The following is a 21150-nucleotide window of genomic DNA, read 5'->3' on the forward strand; positions in this document are numbered from 1 at the left end:
AAAATCATTATTTATTAAAACAATTATAACTCGACGGCAGATTTTTTGACCATGTTTCTCTATGGCTCAAAAGTTGCGTGTTTTTGTCCCCAAAAACATATCAAAAAATTCGAAATTAAAAAAAAAATCTTATTTTGGGTAATCGAGTTTTTGTAAAATAAAAAGTTGATTAAAAAATCTGCAATTTTTTTTCGTGTGCCAATTTTTTTCTCAATAGACCTCAACAATACCTACAACTTTGCCAGAAACAACTTTGATCAGAAAATTCACTCAAAAGTTGCAGCTGTTTCAATATTTACGTACCATTTTTTTGTATGGCCAGCAGCCAATATTGTATGGAGACTTGAATGGGTGAACCAATGACACAAAAAAGCTTATTTGATTATGGGGACGGCCCCCACAAAGTTTGAGCCAAATCAAAAAATACAAAAAATAAAAATGGTCGAAATCGGCTGATTTCGTAGAGAGTTGCTCAATGCATTTTTTTCAGAAAAAAAAATCATAGTGGAATTAAACTTGAACAAAGTTTCAAAAATATAAACTAATTCAAAAACTGTCTTTTAATATCACAGAGCAGAAATATCTGAATAAATATCTATCGTTGCCCGTATGCTATTTTGTGACTCGTCTTCTGTAAACTATCGAACGTGTTACAAGATAGCACACAAGTCACGATAAAATAAAATGTAATAACACAGACAAACAGACGTGACTCTCCATACAATTTTTTTTTTGAAATCCATCGTCCTTCATCAAACCACCAAATCACGGCGACGCCAGCGCTGCCTGGTGAGCTAATGCCGAAGCGCAGCCCAAACACACCAATACAAACCCATTACTGTCATGTGTCATGTCAGTGTATGCGTGAGACAATCAAGCCTTAACGATTGTAAACATTAACAGCTGTTTCGAAATAATTTTGTTGTTGCTGATCATCAGTAACAAAATCAAAATAAATAAATCAAGACCGACGGCCGAAAATGACGGTGGGTCGGTTCCGTTTCCAATGGCAGAACCTCATGAGGCAAATCATGTGGCAGCACCTGCAGCGATGCAAGACAAACACAATGACAGAAACCACACCACTGGTCCTCCCCGTTGTTTGCATGTTCCATCTAAGATTCCTCCTCCACCGAAAACATGAACCATTACACTTGACACCAGATATCCCGGTCACGAAAACACCAGTAGTGGCCGCCGGAATAGGAAAATCCAATTCAAAACTAACGGAATTGATCCCCACGATGGGCGTTTGGAAACATTTGCGGGGAACGTGTCCACGGCGCAATTAAGTTGCCAGCGAATAAAACCAAAAAGGCCGAATGAGACGAAAAAAGTCGCGAAGAGTGGCGCTCACAATCGACGCATCGTCAAAATGCCAAAAGGACGACCAGCAGCAGCAATCTGAGCAGCAGTATACGAAGGATAAGCAGGTTGCTCCGAAGGAGATGACTCCACCACAGGATCCGGCTTTCTTCCAGTAGCGGGCGCCTCAGCAGCAGCCTCGACTTCGGCAGGCAGTGGAATAGGCCTAAGAGTGTGCTGGCTCTCGTCGTTCAGGTGCATTCGGCCGGATTCGAACTCTCCACAGATGAAGCGACCTTCCGGCGAGACACTCGAGGTGGAAGGCTCACACGTGCTCACGCTCAACTTAAAAACAAAAAAACACGCATCACACACACTGAGAAAAGACGGGCGAGCTGTCACGACAGCAGCGCCATCAGCGCCGGGTGAGTGGATGCCGAAACAAAATTGAATTTGAAATAAATAACGTTTTTGGAGGACGATGGTTCGGCACTCGAGTGTCCCGTCTGTTTGTCTGTGCTAAAACATTATCGATCCGACGATCCATATGCATGACGGAGAAAAATTTTAAAGTTTGCTGAATGCCAATCACAATTGGACACAATTGGACGTAACCTTGGGCGTTTTTAAACAAGGTTACGTCCTTTTTAAAAAATAACCTCATATTCTCTAAAAACCCATTCGCCAAGATGGCACATTCCTCAGAATAAACCATTCCCCAGAAATGTTTGATGTTGTATTTTTTCAGAAGAAGGGAAATAATGAAACTCATGGAGAGTTTTGTTTTTTTTTGGAAGATTAAATCTACATTTTTTAAAATTGCAATTCAAAGATCTTCAATTTTTTTTTAAACAAAAAAATATGATGAGGGCCTTAATAAATTTAATATTTCTCGTAAAACTTTCCTTCTTTTTAAAAGTCTTCAATTCTTATAAAGAAAGATAAGAGAAACTTTTATAAAATTGTTCATTCGATTTATTTTAATTTTGAATTGTTTTTGTAATGAATTGTAATGAAAATAATTAAAGATTATTGTCTGTGGTTTTAGTATACACCATATTCTTGATTTACACAGCAAAATGGGGGTGTTTAAATCGAGAATCGTTTAAAAAAAGAATGTCTATGATTTAAACTATGACTATGACTATGACTTAAATTAAGAATCTTCGGGATTTCGTAATATTTCAGAGAGTTTTCAAAATGTATCAATGGTATTTTGTTTAGTTATGTTATTAAAACAATAGTTTTGCAACATCTGGGATGTTCTAGTCCATCCGAAACTTCCGGGAATTTTGAGCAAAAGGCTTACCAAAAATACAAGTCGAAACTTCAAGATTTTGTCTACGGATCCTACCCAGACTGCTTCAGTGAGTGTGATAGGCTACAGCGCATTGTTATAACAACTTATTGGGATGATCTGGGTCATCCAAGAACTGTTTGAAGTTAAGACCGGTGAATCTACCGCCGTAACAAGCAAGAGGTCGACGGGTTTTGACCGCATAGCTTCAGTGAGTATGCTAGTCTACTTTGCTGAGGTGTTGGGATGTGTTTGGATGTCCTGGGGCATCCAAGGACTCCCTGGAGTTAAAATCTGTTGGTCTACCACCGTAACAAGCAAGCGGTTGACAGTTTTTGATCAGAATTGCATCAGTGAAATCGAAAGACTACTTCTGTTGGGATGTTCCAGAAAGACCATGTTACAGCCGTAGACCCTCCTATCATAACTCCATGGAGTCTTTGGTTGAACCAAGGCAACCCAACACCTCAGCAAAGTAGTCTACCACACTCACTGAAGTTATGCGGTATATTCCGGGGTCAAAACCCGTCGACCTCTTGCTTGTTACGGCGGTAGATTCACAGATCTTAACTCTAGGGAGTCTTTGGATGACCCAGATCATCCCAATAACTTGTTACAACAATGCACTGTAGCCTACCATACTCACTGAAGCAGTCTGGGTAGGATCTATAGACAAAATCTTGAAGTTTCGACTTGTATTTTTGTAAGCCTCTTGCTCAAAATTCTCGGAAGTTTCAGATGGACTAGAACACTCCAGATGTTGCAAAACTATGGTTACATGTTTTAATAGCATAACTAAACGAAATACCAATACCAAAATACCACTCTCCGAAACATTACGAAATCCAAAAGATTCTTAATTTAATCATAGATATTCTTTTTTTAAGTCATGACTTAAAAAAAGTTGCGTAAATCGAGAATCGTTTAATAAAGGTGACATAAAAAAAGAATATGGTGTATTTGGATTATTAAGTTTCGAAGTATGCAGGCACTCATAAATCGAATCAGTACTGCGAGAAAAATAATCAAATGGTTTGAAAATGGAATTTGCACTGTACTGCCCACCATTGAAAAAACGGCTAATATCCACTTTTGGCAAAAACGAGATATTAGCACCACGTGGTAGAGGATGTTCCAACGAATCTTCTGGAACTTGAATTTTACTGAAATAGTGTTTAGACTTGGCTGCCGATGCGAAAAACCAAACGGCTAATATGCCACTCTTATGGGAAATTGCCTTGCCGGAGATTTAGTGACAAACACTAAAACGCGTTTTTCTCGGAATACTTGATTTGGCATAATAGCCGAATTTTCAATTATGGGCAGTGTACGTGATAAGAATTCAAACATAAGCCACCTGAACTACCGAATTTAGGTGGTAATGAAAAAATAGTCTAAATTTGTTTTTTTTTTTTTGCAAAAAAGTAAAACTATTATCACGGAATTGATTTGTAATGAAAGGAAATATTTAATTAACTTAGCTATGTAACAATTAAAAAATCCGTAATGCCTGCTTCAAATATATAAGTAATCGCAATTTTTTTAAAACCCGCTCAACTCTATCATTCATGAACCGGAACGTGTGCAACCCGGAAGCCGTTCCCAACTGCAATCATCATCTTTGTCGCCATGCCAACCGCGATTCACGAAGCCATCCACCCAAAACCACCCACTCATAACTCTGAAACTCTGCAACTGCAACCAGATGTTACTCTCTCTCTCACTCAGTTGGCTGGGAAAAAAGTTTATTAAAATATATGAAAACTTTCCACTTCCACACGACAAGTTCGGAATGATGCCACATTTTGTCGTCTTTGGCCGTGGCTGGCACAGCAAAACGAACGGAATCACACAGACTTCATCTTTCTGCAAAGTATGACGAACTAGCGGATTAAATTAAAATCCCTCGTTTTCTCGCCACCGTGGTGCAGTGAGGGTTAGGAGAGGACACCCCCCACCTCCAGCAGAGTAGAGATTTCATTCGAAAGTTTCCATTTATATGATCCTTTCGCCATCCGAGGAAAACTTCAAATTCGCATCTTTCATTTGATGGGTTTTTTATGAAATTATTTTCCGACGATAAAGTTTGCGCCAGTGGTTGAACAGTTACACCCACAAAACCACCGAAACACACAACCAAAGTGAGGCCAAAACTTTATCATTTGCCGTGAAATTTGAAATCAAACTTTAATGAAATTTTAAAAGATATCCGGTGTTTCTCAACACTGTTTCTTTTCGTGAACTGATCTAGCTGTTCAACACTGTGTTGAGTCGAAGGAGGAAGTTCGTTTGATTATGAATCTCTCATTTGAATCGTGGCTGTGAAATGAATATCCGATGGAAAGATATTTTACATTTATCAAAAGAAAAATATAATGTACAGATAACGATTTATTTTCTCTCTAAACCCTATTTTTAAATTTAAAAGATAACCTCAAAGTTTCTTGACTTTCACACATGCGTACAGCAATTCAAACATTTAAAATGTATTTAATAAGCAAACGATATTCCCACCACGAAAACTCGCGGGTAAGGTTATGTAAAATTAGCATAATTTTCTAATGAATAAATATGTACAACGGTCGCCTCCCACCTCACCCTCCCAAGAACCGCATACGTTTGGCGACAACATAACCTCTAACGCTACCGGGCAAAAGGAGTCTGACAGGGAGCATATTTTCACCACCAACATAAAATTAGCATCATGCAAAAAAAAAAACGGAAAGATACAACACCACCACCACTTGAGCAGACTTCCCAAGTTGCTGCTGCCGGAGGGGCAATTTTTTCACGCGCGTTTTCTTCGCCGCTCGAACTTTAAGAAGAAAATCGCGAAAGCACTTGCACTTGGCGAGGAAAAGTTCTCCGCGACGTGGAGTTGGAGCAACACACTTTTCGCAGGCTGGTCGGTTGAAGTTGGGAACTGAGCTGAGATCGCAACCAACTGCTGCTGCTGGTGAGTTGAGCCGAGTTTTGAGTGAGTTACTCATGCAGAAAGAGCCCCGGCTCCAACTTTATCCGTCCTCGTGGGGTGGAGTTTTGCGTTGTCGTGGTAGACGAATTAAGCTTGTGGACTGTTCTTTGCGAAAAAACAGTTTAAATTCTTTGATTGCCCCATAGAAAAAATAATCTGTGAAAAATTATAGTCTAGCGGAATTTGAAAAAAAGAAATGGATAATTATCCGCTAACTCATACGAAATCAGAACACAACGGGTCCTACGGGTTATTTTTTGTCCATGATCACTAATACAAGCTCTATTTTTCGATATCTCGTGACGAAGGGGCGGTACGACCCCATCCATTTTTGAACATTTGAAAAAATACGTGTTTTTCAATAATTTGCATCCTAAAATGAAGATAATATGGAAATTTGTTATCTTTTGGACTTTTATGTGAATTTTGACCCTCGATTTGATAGTTAGCTTAACATTTCATAAAAAACGTATTTTAAATCGACAAAATACAAAAAACTTTTTGTTACTCAACTGTAATTTTTTCGGCACCTGTCATTTTATGCGAAACCAACGATGGGTTGGATGATGGACCTGGACATCGCTTACATATATTTTTATACATAACTTTTGAAATACTTATCGAAAGTTCATGAAATTCAATAATGAAGTATGGGACTCCAAACCAAATCGAATGCAACAAATGTTTGATTAAAATCGGTTAAGCTAGTGCTGAGAAAAACGAGTGACAATTTTGGCACATAAATACATCCAGACACACAGACATTTGGTTTTTATGATGAATGAATTATATCTTTCAAGGTCATTCTGAATTTAAACAAAATAGATACAGTCATGCCTCGGTTTAGCACCTCATATGGGGGATGCAAAACCGAGGCGTGCTGAAGCACACAGCTTATGGTATTTTGGCTATATGGGAGACATTGGCTATAATCGATTGAAAAATCATGCAAACATAAAAAATATAGTATTTTGGAATCGGAATAATGGCAGTTCTTCATTGTAATTATAGTTACATAAAAAAATTCACAAAAATACGTATTTTTCCTGTGCTTTGAAATTGCAATTTATTATTATAAAAAACGTTACTTAGTCTACCCTTAGGTGGTTGGTGCCTTCCTCTCATTCAAAGGGTAATGCTATCCAAAATAGACACGCTCGTGGGAAGGTCTTTAAATTACCTATCCAAAGATAGGTCGCATGATATATTTGGAATACGTTTTCATCTAAATATCTGAGAACTAGCCTCCAAAAAGAGTATAAATAACTCTTAAGTGCTTATAACTTTTGATAGGGTTCACAGAAAAAAGAATCGGGTAAATTTACATCATTTACGATGTACCAAAAGTGCACGTCATTAATGATGCTAATTTACATTAACTTCATTTGAAATTTACATGTCATCCGACGTAAACGATCCAAGTCAAAATATTTCAATTTCGTGTAAATTTCCGATGAAAATAACGTAAATTTACCGCAAGAAAAAAAAATTTGGCTTCGCTGAATCTAGAATCCGATGTAAATTTCAAACGCATTTGTAATTCAGTGCGTCCAAATAATTTGTCGGAATCTAGACCCAGCGAAGCAAAAAGAGTCTCAGTCTGAATAAATGAACAAAAAAACTCTAATAACAATCTTAAAGAGAGCCGGGCCGGCATTTACAAAGCGGTTCCAGTGTCAGTTTTTACTCATCCGTAAGGAGTTTTGATAGGGTCCAGTTTGTGACGATACACATTTTTTTTTTTCTGAGCAGAAGGGAAACGATCGCCAGTTGAAGTCCCGGTCAACCGCTTAGGAGGCAGATGCATCTATAATAATCATGTTAAACAATTTGTAAATATTTGAAATTGTGATTTTAACAATACGGAATGTACTCACCCAATATGGCTAATTCCCCGATCCGTTGAGTTGCTTTGGTGAAAACGATTTGATTTTATAAATTACATCTGCTCAGGGATGTTCATTCACGAGATTGCCCGCTTGTGGTGGCCTGCAGGGGCGGGACGCATGATGCAATCATCCGTGTTTTCCAATTTGAGTTACGGTGTGCTGTCGATCAGCTGCTGTAAGTGACGGTTCCGATCCAGCTCTACTGTGGAAAACAGCGCTTGTGAAATCTCGAACAAAAACCGGATCACAAAAGTGGTGGCAATCTGCTGCTTCTCCCGGGGGTTTTGCCGATAACGATCAAAAATAGATTCTTCAGCAGTGACCTGAAGCGTAGAAAATGTTAAGAAATCTCATATGTTAAACAAATGTTTCATGCTCTTACATACCTTAGAAAGCGTCTGAACATCTACGGTCCACGGTGACCACCGGAGATGCAATCAAGCATGCAAAAATGTCGATCCCGAAATCTGTGTTGTGGCTCGTAATCCTGCGCTACGATTTGGCAGCGTTACCCTAACCGGGCCGGAGCAGATTGTGATGACGAGGAAGAACCGCTCAGCGGCTGGAACCCATCAGGAACCAAACCACCACAGCAGGAGGAACCACGTGAACCGATCGCACCTCCAACCTACACCGAAGCCGATCTCTACCCGACAATCCCGGATCCAGAATGCCTTCCGGAGTGGCCCCTGGCATGCTATTGGCCCGTTTTCGTCGCCAATTTCCGGCTGGACGATTTAGCGGAACAGCCTCGGAACGCCCAAATAGCAAGTTACTTCGCCGCGAAGGGCTTGCTGACCCGGATGTTCTTCATACGGGAATCGATCACTTGCCAGTGCTACACCAAATATCAACAGCAGTCAATGCTGCTGGACATGCTGGTTTACTTTACCTGCGAGGAGGATGCGGTCCGGGCGATCTGGTCGTGCCACCGTGAGAGTTACTACAGCCACCTGCTGAACGTGTGGCCCGGTCGGACACCGGTCTTTTTAGACGTGGATTTGGGCTAACGAAAACTTACGTTGCGGATAAATCGAACACGATCGTCGAACTGATTTTACGCAAGCATCACGGACCGTGCGTCGAAACTGTGGCCAGGTTCAGCGAGTGCGATGTGGTCGTGGAGTTTGCCAACGCGGAGACGATGCGGGCGGCGATTCGTTACACCCAGTTTTGGATGCCGAAGATGCTGACGCAGGCGACCCAGAAGCAAGGTTTCTTGGAACGGGACGTTGGGCAGGAGTTGCTGCAGATGATAGCGGATAATCCGGGCTTCCTGGACATGGTTCCGCCAAAGGAACCATGTCTTCACAGGGCTACCACCTTCCCTTCCCGGATTGTCCTACGCCGGGAAGTGTGGAGCAATTCCACGAAGACATTTCACCCCCTAACGGCCCAATCACGTTCACCCTCCACGGTCATCCCAACAGTTCGTCGCTACTCGGCGGCAGATCTGCTACCGACCGCCCTCGACTCGAGCTGCGAGCCCAGCTGGTCGTTAGCGAACTTTTGGCCGGTTTACGTGGAAAACTTCCGGCTCAACAAGCTGAACGTGGCGCTTTCCAACGACCAGATCCACAACTATTTTGCCGCCAAAGGGCTGCTGGCTACGCGAATCTTCATCCACGACCATCCGAAACAGCCCTTCTTTGTTTGGTATCAGAAGAAGGTCATGGTGCTGGACAAGTTGGTTTATTTTACCTCCCAGGACGATGCCGATACAGTAATCCAGTTGTGCCATCGCGATAGCTACTACGGTCACTACTTGAACGGTACCGCTGCTGTGCTGCTGAACCTTTAAATTAAACCAAATATCCAGAAGACATGTTTCCGGAAACTCCGTGAATTTTCTAATTTTCGATTTTTTTGCACTCGCGACGCAGCCTAGAAAAAATTGACACATTGAACACGAAAAAAGCAAAACAAACATACTTTGTGCACGCTGAAAAGAATCAAGCAGAATCTACACGCTAACACTCTGCCACGAATTTATAAATAATCACCTTTATAAAATAAATATCAAAGGTGTACTGCGAGACTAATGTTTATGCATTTTCTGCTTTACCCTGACACGGACATCGTAATACTTTCTTTTAAATAAATACAACAAAAAGAAGTCAACTTACAATAAGGCTTTCTAGGCCCAGTGGAAAAAATATAATTTAACTCAAAAATGACGAACTCCTCGTCACAGTGGCCTGATGCAAACAATGATCGAGCTGTAGCTGTCACAGCCCTGCGAAGTATGTTGGCTGACATATCGGGCAGTCAGTCAAATAAACCAGCTATGATGATGATGATGGTCCCACCTCTTACCCCTACAAAGGTTTGAGCTGGACGAGTTATCGTTTTGATAATATGGGTCAACATTAAAATCAGTTATGAAGAAAAACGAGCTGATTTTCAAAGCAAATATAAATATGCCTTTCAATTAACTCTGTCATTACAGTTTACTTTCGTAGATTACTAGTTGATAGGCCTGTAACTGTATCAGCTTCAAGGAATCGCATTTGGTACTAACTACTGTTCGGAACACATATAGTTTTACTTGTATCTATCTGAACTGGGTTGCTACTAAGTGACAAGCTTACAGCGACATTGCCCGAAATCGTACCCTACTGTTTTACCTGACAGAGTGTACGTAACGAGTTTTGCCTGAAGACTTGTACTTTTCGACACCCTATCTTTCGACCGCCAAAACCTACTAAACTAGCTTTCCCTATAGCCTTCCGAGCTCTCCTGTCTTCAGAGCAACTACCAATTTATATCATACATAGTAAAAATAAAAAACATTTACTTTCATCATCGTCAACTTAAGAGGCACATTATATTTGCATATCGCGCGCGATTCTCAAACCTTTGTAGACTTCTCATTTTTTTTTTAAACTCTAATTTAAACAACATTTCAAAAATAATCCATCATCATCATGTGGTCATACAGAGCAATTAACTTGTGCATTCGTTTAGAATTCCGTCAATATATAATTATATGAAGTCAAACTTAAAATACTAATTTATATCGTCGCTAAAGTCGCTTGACAAAAAAAAAACGCTGGAAAGAGATAGGAAACCTGATGCAAACAAACGTCCAGCTGTCATGCTAACATACTTTGAATGTGTTGGTAAATTTCTGACTAGAAAGCCTTATGACTAATCGGAAAAGTCTTTCAATCGATGCAATCTTGAGTGTTAACGGTGTTAACATTAAAATAATTATACATTTATAAATATTTACATACATACATTTAATGACGTGAACAGGATAAACTGTTTGTTCACATCGTGTTTGACCCATTTAAATTATTTTGATTGAAATTACAAAAGTGTTTTAAACTTAAACGGTACATTTGGTGTTCTGTAATAACCGTGTATTAATCATTCGACCAACCCCCCAGTGGCCGGTTAGAGAACTATATTATCCAAGACACCAATCGTATTTGTGAGGTACACGTTCCTGAAAGAATAACGAAAAAGTAATGATTTAGTTTAGGGACCAATCTATCTACAACGGGTCGCAATTTGCATCAATTCTCCTCAAACGTGTGTTACTTGTTTGTTTTTCATTTTCGTAGTTGCAATCAGTTTTGCAAGTTTATTGTGTTTTATTTTGTGATGGTTTTTAAGTTAAATGAAAACTTTGTACGCGTGATTATGTAAACTCCTAGCGCTTGCCAGAGCAAAGTCTTCAAAAAACTGCATTGGACTGTATTTGCTCTCTACTTTCGGCCATAATCGGAACATTAATCTGCTTCACCATCCGGATCAAGGACATCACAACCTGACCTCGACCTCTACACCTGGCTCGATGTTGATCGAGGTGTTCTGCTTGACGATCTCAGACGGCGAGTGTGGATCGTTGATACGCTTGTGCAGGCTCATCCGAAAGCGAGTTTTGTAACCCTCACAGTAAGGAAGGCGTCTTCCGGGTCATGTTACGTAGGATCTCGGTCGTCATGTGGACCGGGCCTAAACGCGCAGCTTCTGCCTCTTGGCACCGCTGAACAAGTCAACGCTCATCTTTACTAGGCAGCGGATACTGCGCGAGATCAGCGTGTGCGGATACGGCGAACGGTCGCGGCCACGGCAATGGGTTCAGGATGTGGCGACAATTCACACAATCCTGGTCAAGATATTCAAAAGAAAACCAGTTGCACCTGGTTAGTGTAGGTATCCGGTATATCTAAGCAACGAAAATGAAAACTTTTCCGAAGAAACTAGCTTCATCGACATCCGGGTTTGCAAGGACACCACCAAATATAAGTGCTACATTAAGATCGAGCCACTGCTAAGCGCTCTAACACCTGGTTGTTCGATCTGACCGAAAACATCAACCCAGCTTGCCCGGCCAAGTTAAGGACATTTACGGTTGCTGAAGATAGCTCAATTACACGTCGTCCTCCACGACAAATTCCAAGCACCCGAAAAAGGTCAATGCAACCTCTCGCCTCGGAAACCGTTTCCACCTGAAGTTGAGCTTTTTCAGGATTGAATGATTGAACATTAATCAAAATCTTATTTTCAGCAAAACATAAATTTTACCTGTTTTGATGTTGATTCTTGACGACGGCATAAAAGCCCCCACACATAATTAGGTACTTGCAACGTCTCCACCTCCAAGTCGTGTAAAAGACGTCTTTCAATTGACACCGAGTGGTCTTCTGTTGTAAACAAACTTCCTTTAGCTTGTAGCCAAACAAAATCAATCAGTCGACCAAACTGCACAACATTGACTGGTTTGTTTTTGCAAGCTGTCATCTGCGAAAACAAACATAATTGTAATTTTACATCTTTCAATAATCGAATGAAACAACTTTTAAATCGCTTTCAACATTTACATGCGTTTCAATTTTTCAGATTTGTTGATTTCTCCAAAACAAAAAAACAATTTCATCAAATTTAGCGTTTACGTCGGATTTCATTTTACATGATGGTCCTTTAAATGATCTTTAGCATTTTGCAACAGATCTCAGCTTTACATGAGGGTGGTTTACGTAAGATTCATGGTTTACATGAAGTTTAAAATTACACTTTTTTTTCTGTGTTGTCAGATCTTCAATGTTTTGGACGCGTTGGAAAGGTCTTTTGATTACCTGTTCAACGACGGGTTGCATGATAGATCCGGACAACGTTTTCATCGTGATATCTGAGATCCGGCTTCCAAAGAGTGCATAAATAACACTTAATTGCTAATAACTTTTGATAGGGTTGTCAGATCTTCAATGTATTAGTCGCGTTGGAAAGGTCTTTTAAATACCTTTCTAAAAATGTATAACATGGTGGGGTTTCTTACAAAAACCACCCTTTTTACAATCTTCCGGACTTGAGTCAAAATCGTTTTTTTAGCATAACTTTTGAAGTACTTTACTCAACTTCATAATTTTCAATAGGGACTTATGGGACCCCAAGACGAATCGAATGAGACCAAAACGGTCCAAATCGGTTAAGCCAGTGCTGAGATAATCGAGTGCATATTTTTTGGTGCACAGACCCACATCCCTACACACACACACACACCCACACACACACACACACACACACACACACACACACACACACACACACACACACACACACACACACACAGACATTTGCTCAGAATTCGATTCTGAGTCGACAGGTATACATGAAGGTGGGTCTAGGAGGTCTAATTGAGAAGTTCAGTTTTAGAGTGATTTTATAGCCTTTCCTTGGTAAGGTGAGGAAGGCAAAACATATAATATTTGTTATTGCAATATGGGTATCAAATGATGGTGTTTTTGTCATACATTTCATATGTCATACAATTTTATTGAAAACACTACAAATTTTCACAAAACTACGTATTTTCGAAAAAATACTCAAAATCATAAAAAAATTATGTCTGCATTGTAATAAAAATGAATTTAATCAAGTTGTAAAATTTTAACCCTCTAACGCCCAGAGCGGTTTGCTTATCGTATAAATAGTAAGTGGTTAAATTTTAATGCAATAATGCAGGAAATACTTTCTACCATTAACTAACTAATCGAATCTGTGCAAACAAGTTGAATTAGAAGTGAAGCACCAAAGCACCCCCAGGAAGGCGAGCAACTTTTTTTTCTCGAAATCTATTGGTTCAGTTGTTTGAAAATGCTTCGAAATGTGTTTGAAGCTGCTTTTTCTTCTCTTTCAAGACCATGCTTTCAAATTCTAAAATTATCTGCAGTTTCAGATTTCTTTGATTGGGTCGTTCAATACTCACACACCCATGTTCTTTAAAAATAAGAAAAATGGAAAATGAGAATTAGAGCGGTTCGTTGCTGTTGCATACAACCAAAAAATTGCATTCAATATGTGAGAGTAGCGAACAGCACTAGTTCTGAGCATGAGCATGAGCATGAGAGATCACCCATGGTTGCCCCTCCTTTGCTAAACAGAACCGTAATATCCTTTCAGCACTACTGATTATATGCTTTTCCAACTTTTCCAAATCAATCATGTAAAAAACCAAAGAAATTCATTTTTAGACCTTTTATTCACTAACTGTATTGAAGACTTTCATGTACAAGAATCTGTAACCCCCCTTTGGAAGAATGAAGTCTTCCATACAGCAATTGAATATTCTATTTATGTCCATAAAAACACTTTGCCCATTGACTGGGAATATGAAGAAGTCCTGGAATACAATAAAACAAACTTTGTAGAAGCCAAACGTAAACTACTTGCAATTGACTGGCAAAATTTATTTAATAATGAAGGAAATGTCGACGAATTAGTAGGAAAATTCTATACGGAAATTAACACTATAACATCTGAAACCGTACCTACTAGAAGAAGACGACGTAATAACACAGGCAATAAATACCCAGTGTGGTTCACTCCACAACTAAGAAATTTAAAAAATAGAAAACAAAAAGCCTACAAACTATACAGAAACAATACAAATGACACAAATCTTCTGAATTATCTGAATATTTCCGACCAATTTTTTTCGGCACTCAATTCTGCCAACGAAGAATATAATAGTAAAGTCGAATCTGAAGTCAAATCATGCCCGAAAAATTTCTTTAATTACGTAAAATCCAAATCCAAAAGTAGTAACTTCCCATCGCAAATGCAACTGGACGAAAATGTAGGCAGTAACTCAAAAGAAATTTGCAATCTTTTTTCAAAATTTTTCAAAGAAGTATACACCTCATTTTCCGAAGAAGACCGCGACCGCGACTATTTTTCATATATACCAGAATTTCCAAATGACGTCTCAGTCAATTCTTTGTCAGAAACGGAAGTACGCCAGGCATTGAAGGACTTAGACTCATCAAAAGGACCAGGACCCGACGGAATAGCACCTGCATTCCTAAAGAACCTTGCAGAAGAATTGACATTTCCACTGCATTATCTCTTCAACATGTCAATAAATACTGGAAAATTCCCACAAACATGGAAAAAGTCTTTTTTGGTGCCTATTTTCAAATCAGGCCCAAAATCAGACATACGTAATTATCGCGGAATTGCCCTTTTGTCTTGCATTCCAAAACTTTTCGAATCTATTATAAATGAAAAAATCTTTCAGCAAGTAAAAAACCGCATCACATGTAAACAGAACGGCTTTTTTAAAGGCCGCTCTACTAGCACCAACCTTTTAGAATTTGTAAATTTTACACTGAATGCAATGCATAATCGCAATTTCGTAGAAGCAATTTACACAGACTTTAGTAAGGCATTTGACAGAATCGACATACCATTATTAATCTTCAAACTGCAGAAAATTGGAATTCAACCGAATCTTTTGGAATGGCTTAAGTCATATTTGACTAAGCGCGAACAAATTGTTCGCTTCCAAAATGTACTATCGGAATCAATTCACGTCACCTCTGGGGTTCCGCAAGGATCCCATCTAGGACCTCTTCTTTTCATCTTGTATGTAAACGACATTTCCTTCATTCTTAAAAAAATTAACGTACTTGTATATGCAGACGACATGAAATTGTATATGGAAATAGGAAATGCCAACGACAGTCATGTATTCCAAAACGAAATTAATCTTTTCTACACATGGTGTAGTAAAAGCCTACTCCAATTGAATGTAAAGAAATGTAATTCCATTGCCTTCAGCAGAAAACATGAAACACCAAACATAACAGTATTATTAGGAAACCAACCAGTAGAAAAATGCAAAGTAGTACGTGATCTAGGTGTCATCCTAGACTCACAACTAACTTTTGTAGAACACTATAACACAATAATAAACAAGGCAAAAAGTACATTAGGCTTTATAAAGCGCTTTGCATTCAACTTCCAGGACCCGTATACTATTAAATTACTCTATATAACGTATGTCAGGCCACTCTTGGAATACTGTAGTATCGTCTGGAATCCATACTATGCCGTACACCAAGCACGTATTGAATCTGTCCAAAAACAATTCTTACTGTACGCACTACGTAAACTTAACTGGACTGCATTTCCTCTCCCATCGTATGAAGCACGCTGCATGCTCATAAACATACAATCATTACAAGAACGTCGTAAATTTGCCATGCTCTCTTTCATCAACGACATTATTTCTCAACGCATACAGTCAGCAGCATTATTGTCAGAAATACGCAATAGTATTCATGAACCAAGCCGTACTCTTAGACATTCACCACTTTTTAGAATAACTACATACACGACAAATTATTTAAAAAATTCGCCATTAAATCAAATGATGCGCTTTTATAATGAAAATTCACAGTACATACATTTCGACATGTCTAAACCGGAACTACGAAAAAATCTATACAATAGAAATAATATCTAGTATGTAAGAAAATTGTAAGTAGTCTACATAAGCTTGACGAATAAACAATAAACAATTACTGTTTCCCTTATCAACAGCATGTATGAATGCGCCGAAAAGATAAAACACCATGATTGCTAAAACTAGATCAGTTGCGAATAGGTAACTGTCATTGGCCACCAACGGCGCCCGCCATGTCAGTTAGTAGATCTCGATTTTAAGGGACGGGAATGTTAGTTAGCGCAGGTTGCTGCTAGTGCAGCTGATTTACTCTGTGATTACACCCCACAAAAGCCAGGAACCTGAAAATTTGTTAGTAGGATAGGGTGTTTGGTCAGGATTCATCATAGAAGATGATGATGCGACCCAAAATCATAGCCCAAGTAACATTTTTTTTTCAGGAGTTCTACAAGAGCTCTTCAAGATAGCTACAGCATAGCAGTTTGGACCGCGGTAGGATAAAATTCTCTTCAAAACTTCTTCAGGAGTGTTTGTTGAAAAGTATTATGTTTTATTCTCAAGGCAAGCAATCGGATGCAGCGGATGAGACATTTCCCGTTTATCGGCTGTTAACTTTTAATTGAAATGGTTTAATCTTAGACAGCTGGCTGTGGAAAGATAGAACCAAAATTATTTGTAATTAAGCGATGAAGGATTTAACAGTGTAACTTTTAAATTGAGATATTTTTACGAGTTTTACATGTTTGATGTTTAGTGGGATACTGATTAACGAAGCGAACGACGAGTTACGATGTTTATCGAGCTGAAATAGTATGATAAGGTTTTGTTGTTATTGCACACCGACAACGAACGCGAAAAACCCTGCGACCCGACGGAAAGGCATCGCACATCAGACTGCGGAAATGAAGAGAAAGAAAATAACATTAAAAAAATAAAACCTAATCACATAAAACCAATCACCCGATGCACACAAACAGCGACACAAAAGAGACGAAAAATATCACGGAAAACAGGACTGTGCGTCCCTAGAAGCACTGCACTTTTTTTCTTTGTTAGTCGGTGTAATTATTGCTGAAAATTAAAATTTTCATTGAAAAAATATGTACAATTGATTGCATTGCATTACATAACGTTCATTTTCTGTATTTTTTATCAAATAGGTCACTTTCGGTATTTCTGCTAATTTATAATTCTGGAACCACAGATCAGAATAAGAAGTAATACCGACGAAAAATTTAGATTTGTAAATTCATAGAAATTTTGCATATTTTCAGGAGTATCATAACTGTAAAAACAGATAAAATTTTTTTTGATACATTTTGCATTATAAATTTGAATGTTTCGGTCAATACTATTTTTTACTGTTGGGAAATTACAATTCCTAATGCAATATTAAGGTCTGTGCCAATTTTGAGCCAAATTGGTTAACGAAGTCGCTGTTGAGCGTTGAAGTTTATCTGGTCTATCTTGTCGCACGGCCAAATTGCGTTCGCCATATTGTGCCATATTGTCCCCAAAATTCGATTTCAATCCAGAGATTTACCACAAAACCCGTAAAATCTCCATGCATTGTTGTCACTCTTCATATGAAAGAAGTCTTGACACACCATGCAAGAACGACAACTGGCCAAATGGAATTTAGTCAGAGAAAGTTTTGTCACACGTACATGCCCGACTATGTAAACATTTCGTCGCTGTCGTGCTATTTTGTCGTAAGTGCATTTTGGGCCTAATTGAGTTAAGAACACCATTTTGTGCAGCTCACAATGCCTCACCTTTTGACCTTCACAGATCCCCGAAAAACCGAAAAAACTCCGTGTATTTTTGTCACCTTTCATATGAATGAATTTTCAATCTTGTCGTGCTATCTTGACACAGCCTGGAAGTTGATGTAAGTGCGACAAAAGGCAAAGGGATTTCAGGTCAGAACGCGTTTGACGCACGAACCAGCTAGACTATCGTAAACATTTTCAATTATAACACAGAATTCGGCAACCAAGTGCAGCGAAACTTCGGAGCAATGCACAGAATGGTCAATCAACAAAACGTGTTTGCTGTTGTTTACATTGCGTGCTCTCGTTTTTGTTTATTCAAGTTCAAACATTAAAACACGTTTTTCTCGGAACGTTAAAAAGCAACGTACGACATGATAGCACGACGGCGTCGCAATGTTGAAAATAAGTGTCCTCAAAGATTTATTATATATGTTTTGTTTCAAACATCAATATAATCTAATCTAATCTAACACAAACGCAGCCCGTCCGATGAAAGCATTCTGAAATATCTTGAGATTAGATTACGCCCCAAGCACTTTTCTTGTCATTATTAATAATTGCAGTACATTCGAGAACACCCGAAAATGTATTGCAAAAATTAAAGCGGCCAGCCCTACTACGTTCTGTTTATCGCAGAGAGGATTCTGAGAACGTATCACATTTCACAGAATCTACAGGGGAGGAAGAAAGCGTGGACATACCGTACCAAACGCTCCAGTTTACAGTTTCATATGTGTTTTGTGTGATGTGTTAAGTGTAAAATATAGTGTTGTTATTTTTTTTATTCATAAAATTATTTTTATTAGGTCCTTTTCGGTATTGGGACCTGGTTAGGACCGAGTCGGATTTTGTTATTACATTTTGACTTAAAGCTAAAAGTAATTACAGAGGATCTTGTGTGTAAATGTTAGTGGGAGGAGAGCCCATTGCAATGCATTGCCTGCGGCCTACTCGGGGTTAGTAGGGAAGGGATTGATGTTATAAAACAAGGTGTATTTATAGTGTTGTTATAAAATAAATTAAATATAATTAGGCAATATAATGATCATTTCATAAATCCCTCTACCTATTTATAATAACCACTCACATAAACAGCGACACAGAAGAAATTAAAATGAGCATGCAAAAACGAGACTGCGCGTCCCCGTGGTCAGCGCACTAATCTGTTTTGTTTCAAACATCAATATAACATATTTATTTTGATTGAATTCAAAATAGATGTGTTGGTCATAAAATAACGAATTCAGACAGAAAAAAAGACTCATAATTCTAAGGAACGTGGGGCTCTCAGTTTAAAGCCACCCCCACCGCCACCCAGCAAAAGGGGTAATCGAGTGGGGGTGTTGGGAGAAAAAGTTTCCTTTCCTTCATAATTAATTTTCGTGGAAACATAATTATTACGCTTTCATGTTCTTTCGCTTGTTAAAGTGTTTGTTCGCGAGGTTTTGCTACTCACTCCGCGCGCGTTCTTGGTTTAGCATTATTTTTCCTTGCCGTTTTTTTCGGCGTGAAAATTCTTCTACTGCTGCCGGCTAATGTTGTTAGCCAAGAAAAACGAATTTTGTGCAGCATAAAGCAGATAATTACGGTCTTGATTTTTTTACTCTCCGCCTTTCCGCACTTCGTTTCCATTCGTAAGCTGAGCTGAGTTGAGATTTTTTAACCTTTTGATATTCTCAAAATTCTGGATGCCAGAGAGTATGGAACAAATATCTCAACAAACTGTAATTGCAACTTAAACAAAAGTAGCAATTCCAATTAGAGGCAGACCTCCACGTTAACCGTGCACCATAAAGAGTTAACCGTGAGCACAAGTTCAGTTTGATTTTCCTCTTGTTCAGGGTTCAGCAGTGGAAATGGTGGTGAGTTTCACATTCAGGAGTTTTCATTTGCTTTGCACACTTGTTTCACTTCACCGGACTAATTGATTGTGGCTTGGGCTGTTTGCTGCAAAAACCGAAATCTTTGCCGATACTTGTACACTCAAATGGGTGAAAATTTTTAATGAACGAACGGAGGTTGCACGGTGGGTTGAATGAATTGTGTTCGTGCTATCTTGCCACATGTACATTTTGAACTGCCTCATCCATGATCTTTTCAGAACCCCCGAACAAGATTTTTACACAAAATTTATGAAAATATATTTTTGAAGCAACTATTCCAACCATCCGTGTCCCTCCGATAACGAGGGCCCCGGCTCCCGATCGGTGGAGGCTGGCCAAAACATAAATACGCTTTCGCGTAACCCGAATTGCAACCTCCTGGCCGCTCGAAGCTTCACGCTCCTCTCCTCTCGCATTGCTGGTTTGTGTGCTAATTGGAAAATAGCACTCTGTGGCCAAACTCCAGCTGCGATTCCGACTCCGTGACTCCGGCCTGGCCCCGGCCGACTGACTGACGCCAGAATAAAATACTCTTGACCAAAAACTCACAGTAACCATCGGGGATCGTGATCCGGTTCCGAGTCGGGCAGGGGCTGGCAGTGTGCAGCAACACATTTCCGGATCGGTGATTTCAAATGGAAAATCACGCGAAAATTTATTTTCCAGAACGCAACCACCAGGAAACTTTTGCATAAAGAGAGAAAATTCCGACCCCGGCCCGGCTGCTGCTCGTTGGAAAGGCTTGCAGTTTGTGCATGGTGGCGAGTTTGGGAAGAAATCATATTTTTTTGTATTTTTGATTTTTTTTTTGTATTTTTGTATTTTTGTATTTTTGTATTTTTGTATTTTTGTTTTTTTTTGTATTTTTGTATTTTTGTATTTTTGTATTTTTGTATTTTTGTATTTTTGTATTTTTGTATTTTTGTATTTTTGTATTTTTGTATTTTTGTATTTTTGTATTTTAGTATTTTAGTATTTTAGTATTTTTGTATTTTTGTATTTTTGTATTTTTGTATTTTTGTATTTTTGTATTTTTGTATTTTTGTATTTTTGTATTTTTGTATTTTTGTATTTTTGTATTTTTGTATTTTTGTATTTTTGTATTTTTGTATTTTTGTATTTTTGTATTTTTGTATTTTTGTATTTTTGTATTTTTGTATTTTTGTATTTTTGTATTTTTGTATTTTTGTATTTTTGTATTTTTGTATTTTTGTATTTTTGTATTTTTGTATTTTTGTATTTTTGTATTTTTGTATTTTTGTATTTTTGTATTTTTGTATTTTTGTATTTTTGTATTTTTGTATTTTTGTATTTTTGTATTTTTGT

The 21150-nt window shown here is 38.6% G+C and overlaps 1 pseudogene; it reads right to left on the reverse strand.

Annotated features, from left to right (window-relative positions):
* Window positions 1-11049: 11049 nt before the first annotated feature.
* LOC120412541 (40S ribosomal protein S20-like) overlaps window positions 11050-21150 on the reverse strand; it is a 13799-nt pseudogene continuing 3698 nt past the window's right edge.

The sequence above is a fragment of the Culex pipiens genome, chromosome 2 (genome assembly GCF_016801865.2).
Source record: "Culex pipiens pallens isolate TS chromosome 2, TS_CPP_V2, whole genome shotgun sequence".
NCBI classification, from domain to species: Eukaryota; Metazoa; Arthropoda; class Insecta; order Diptera; family Culicidae; genus Culex; species Culex pipiens.